This window comes from Etheostoma spectabile, chromosome 17, assembly GCF_008692095.1.
Source record: "Etheostoma spectabile isolate EspeVRDwgs_2016 chromosome 17, UIUC_Espe_1.0, whole genome shotgun sequence".
In the NCBI taxonomy this organism is placed as follows: domain Eukaryota; kingdom Metazoa; phylum Chordata; class Actinopteri; order Perciformes; family Percidae; genus Etheostoma; species Etheostoma spectabile.
In genome coordinates, this window is record NC_045749.1 from 1296370 (window position 1) to 1301699 (window position 5330).

Sequence of the window (5330 nt, forward strand, 5' to 3'; positions counted from 1 at the left end):
ACACACACACACACACACACACACACACACACACACACACACATAGAGTCAGTGCATGTATAGAATAAGTGAATGGCACAGATAGGAGAAAAAAAAGAGCCTAGAGAAATGATTATAAAAAGATTATATTTTTCACTGGTGTTTGGCGGCACCTGCTGTTTGAAAGCTGCTAATGCAACTAAGAAAAAAAAGACCAGTCCATGGTTTTATTAAAAAAAACAAAAATGGACAAAAACATGGTGTTGTTGTTTAAAAGTTCACTGTTGACCTAAGAAAAAGTAAAAAATAAATAAATAAAATAAAAATTCATTTTTGGCTTTCGGCATCTTCTTGCTGCTTTTATAAACAGACGGTTACTCGAAATTAGGAGGATATACTGACATACAAACACTATTCTTTGATAAAGCCACAAAATGAATCTAAAAGCTCAGAAAAGTGTAAAATAAAAAATAAGGAAACAATTCCTGTAAGTGGACCTGATTCATTTATTTATCATATGTAAAGGTTGGTTTGAATTTGAGTCCAAATCAAACAAATGGCATCAAACTAACAATCATGTATGGAGATGGGAAAATACGCTGGCTCTATACACACTAAAATAACTGTTAATGGACTTATAGCATATATATATATAAATATATACACATGTAAAATGTTGGAGCCTTTATTTTGTTACATTTAATAGTAAAACATTTATTTATTTAATTTCTGTTTTGCTTGATTCATACAGCTACTGAAATTTGTTCATACCATTAGTATTTTATTTTGGTTATTTTTAGCATCAGTATATTTAGCATCATTCAGGGGCGGGAAGGGGGCTTCTGGGCCTCCAGCCCCAAATGTTTTCCTGAATCCCTGAATCTTTTTAGGTTTTTAAAAAAAATACCGTCAACTATTCTATGCTATAATAATTCATCCTCCACTTCTGTCTTCCCTTGTGCCTGTGCCTACCGTTGCCATTCTCCATCCATCCACCTGATGCCCTCAGACTTTTCTTCATCTGTCCTGTAACAACCCCCTACTGTCCGATCCCAGTTTCCTGACCTCTCTCATCTTCTTCCCATTTCCCCGAAGCCGCTTGCATCGCTTAAGCTTTTCGAGCATCTGAGCCCTTTACCCTGTAAACCTGCCATCCACCCTCCTCCGCCTAACCCTTTATGGATAGACTGGCCTAGTTTTGACCCTTGCCTTCCATGTGACTCCACTAAGCATATTATGTATCTTCTCAAGTTTAATCACTGAAGTGATATAAAAAATGGTATTCCATTATAAATATTTTATTTTGTCATATAAACTATGTGTGTAGTTTGTAAAATGTGTTCTACACGTACACATGTACATTCTTTTAATCCCTCTAAGTACATATAATTTTATAGTTGTTCTGGCATTTTAATCGTATGTTCATTGCTAATATAGTTCTCGTATTTTCAGCGTGTATGCACGAGCCTAGGCACATTTGATTCCTTTGCTGTTAAAATAACAATGAAATGCTGCGTTATTGACTTTAGACCAGGTTTTTGTTGGTCAATGGCGCCTCCCTGTAACACCAGCACACCCACGGGGGCACAGATGGGCGCAGGTCTGAAACTAGCAAAGACACTGGCGTTGAGCTCTGCGCTGAAGTTGAAATCAATTCAAACTGTCAACCACCACAAATGGAATTTCTCCGAAAAAAGAGACAAACCCTTGCATGGTATTTGGGTCAAATTGACCTTTATTTCCTGTGATAAACATGTATTCCTGACTCAATTTAGAAACTTCTTTAGGATAAGACCACTTAGGTTTTTTCCAAAGTGGATTTTAACATGAATTATAACCTTGTGACAAGAAACGAACCCCACTTCCATTTTTAATTGTGTTCTAGTAGAGACTGATGCATTCCCTAAACACACTAGTGTTATCTCAATTGTTAGAAATTGAAAACAATAATTGTTAATAGATTATGTAGTAAAATTGTATTTCAGAATTGTTTTTAAAACCCCAAATGAGTCAAGGGTCAATTTGAACTGAGGGATACAAGAGGGTCCCAAAAGTAAAGACAATACAAGGGTTAAGAAAGGTATACTTTATTTCTATTGAGAATATTAGGAACAATACAGTGTCTCTAGTTTTGGATTTTGCTCCCTCCTGTTGGGAACTTCCTCCTTGATGCACAAAAAAATAATTTCCCCTTCATTCCAGCATCCACTCAGAGTGGAAAAAAAAAAAAATCCTTTTTAAGCTTCAGAAGTTATTTTCCTGCAGCCACGGGGATGTTACTGTCCTGTTGTGACCATAGTTACATTGTGATGATGACTACAGTAAGGCCATGTTGGTTTGATTTGAAACCAGCGGAGTGAGAGGGAGGGGAGGCCAGAACGTGGCCCGTGTCCTGGGGATTTTCCCCGGTCTGCGAGTGATTCTACCCGCAGAGCTCAGGGACACACTGGCTGATGGGTTTGATTAGAAAGCAACAGAGGTGGAAAGAGTACAAAATATTAAGCTGTGTTACTTTGAAGAATGTTTGCTTAAAATGGCTATATTTAACTTTTTATTTATTGATTAGAATCTGCATCTATTCACAGACGAGTTTCCCCATTCAAGGTTAAGTTTAGTACCGTTTATTCCAGTCATTCTAATAAAAAATTTGCATTTTGCCCAACAGAATTTATTTTTTCTTTATTTGATTTTTATTGGTAGCTGACCAGTTTGCCAGTAAGCTAACATTAGCCTACAGCTAAAACACAAGATATTTCACATGTCAATGTCATGTTATGTTGGTTTAAACACCTAACCCTAACCTCCTAACCCCTAACCCTAACCTCCTGACCCCTAACCCTAACCTCCTAACCCCTAACCCTAACCCTAACCCTAACCTCCTAACCCTAACCCTAAACCCTAACCCTAACCCCTAACCCTAACCGCCTAACCCTAACCCTAAACCCTACAACCCCTAACCCAACCCTAACCTCCTAACCCAAACCCTAACCACTAACCCTACCAACCCCTAACCCTAACCCTAAAACCTAACCCTAACCCTAACCTCATAACCCTAACCCTAAACCCCTAAACCCTAACCCTAAACCCCTAACCCAACCCTAACACCTACCCTAACCCTAACCTCCTAACTCAACCCTAACCCTAACCCAACCTAACCATACCCCCTAACCTAACCCTAACCTCTAACAACCTACCACCCTACCCTAACCCTAACCTCCTAACCCTAACCCTAACCCCAACCCTAACCCAACCCTAAACCTTAACCAACCCTAACCTAACCTCCTAACCCTAAACCCTAACCCCTAACCCACCCAACCCTAACCCTAACCCTAACCTCAACCCAAACCCTAACCCTAACACCCAAACCTTAACCCTAACCCTAACACTAACCCACTAACCCTAAACCCTAACCCTACCCTAACCCTAACCCTAACCTCCTAACCCTAACCCTAACCCAAACCTTAACCCTAACCCCTAACCCTAAACCCTAACCCTAACCTCCTAACCCTAACCCTGTTGTAACGCTAGCTAGCTACTCAACAAGGCTGAGAGACTGGTGTGGGGGGGATTGCCGGGGGAATCTCTGGGTCGGGGCAGCGAGGATGATTGATGGCCTAGAATGATCTCCCTCTTCACTTTTCTGTACTTTTTGTTTTGGTGCTTATGTGACGGTCCTTTATGGGTCAGACTCGCTGGGTTGTGTGTGTGTGTGTGTGTGTGTGTGTGTGTGTGTGTGTTTGTGTGTGTGTGTGTGTGTGAAGTTGCGTCTGAATATAGGGAAACCAGACCGAATCAGGGCAAGCACGTTGACATCACGGACAGAGACACAAGCAGCCCACAGCAGTTATCAGGAGTTCTGCTTGTTTTTATTAAACTACTTAACTGTGATCGTATAGTGGAATGGTCATTTTTAACAGAAGTATAACAAAAATGGTTTACAGTGCACAAAAACACAGCACACCAAACAGTAGGCTACAGTGTCTTCGACACCAGAATGCAGCTCCTACATTAACATTGCACATGGACATCTAACGTTACATTTTACACATAAAAGTCAACATCAAATTCAATAACAGTTACCTATAGGGAATATAGGGCATATAGGGAAACCAGACCTAATCAGGGCAAGCACGCTGACATCTTGGACAGAGACACAAGCAGCCCCATACAACGCACAGTGGGTCAGACGGAGGAATAGCGTCAGAAACAATGCAAAGTTAGCTAAATTTAGCATTCAGCTCTGAGCTCAAAATTAGACGCCAAACTAACGGCATTCATCGCTAAACTACATCACAACAAAATACAGTAAAATAAAACATTGTGTGGTGGGCTTTAAAACGTTTTGGCTAACACGTTTAACGGGCAACTTACCACAGCAGTTATCAGGAGTTCTGCTGTAGATTACCCATGATTCGTTACTTTTAGCACTGCAGCGCAATGTGAAGGTGACGCCAGCAGGCGGCGCTGTTCCCATTTATGCAGGAATTTAACTGAACCTATTTACAACCCGTTACACTCATCCCATTTTTTGTCGGGTTCGTTTAGCCAACCGTAAAGACAGACGCAAATGCACAAGGGGGAGAAATTCGGATGGGAGGAGATTTTCGGCACGGACACCAGTGGCGCTAACAGAGGCTAGCTAACGTTGGATGACCGCTGTTGTGACTCAGGGGTTTGGGTCTGATATTGTGTTTCCCGACGCTTCATTCAACTGCGTATTGAATGTGTGAATAAACAATTAAATAGTCATTTACATGGATAGCTGACCAGCTAATTGGCATTAGCTACAGACAAGGGCTCACTCCGGGCAAAATATATATAATAAATCTAATTTGCAGTCACCAAAACACATTGTGTCTATTGCACAAGGAGTATTTAAAACATCAGAGTCAGAGTAAGAAATACTTTATTGATCCCCGAAGGGAAACTGCTTAGTTGCATAGTTTATGTCCATTTTAACTTGTTAGCAGTGTGACCAATGTCCTATGGGACAATATAAATCAATCTTATCTTAAAAGTTAGGAGATCACCTAAGTCAGCATAGATCCTCTGGGGACGACGCTTGACTATACAAATTCACCTGGGAGTCCATCTAACAGTTTGCCATCCCTAAAGCCCAAAATCCTTCTGCCTTCTTAGTGTTTGACTTTTAGATCAAAATGAACCGTTCATAAAAATAACCTTAGGACATAAATGTATATGAAGGTAGGTAGGAAAGTCAGCCAGATGACTGAGAAGGAGGGGTCAATATCAAGCATTTAACAAGCTCGTCCCATTGGTGCTAAAAGGAGGCAGACACATCTGGCTGTAGATGTTTTGATGTATTTATGATTGTGGTTGACTTTGGAAAT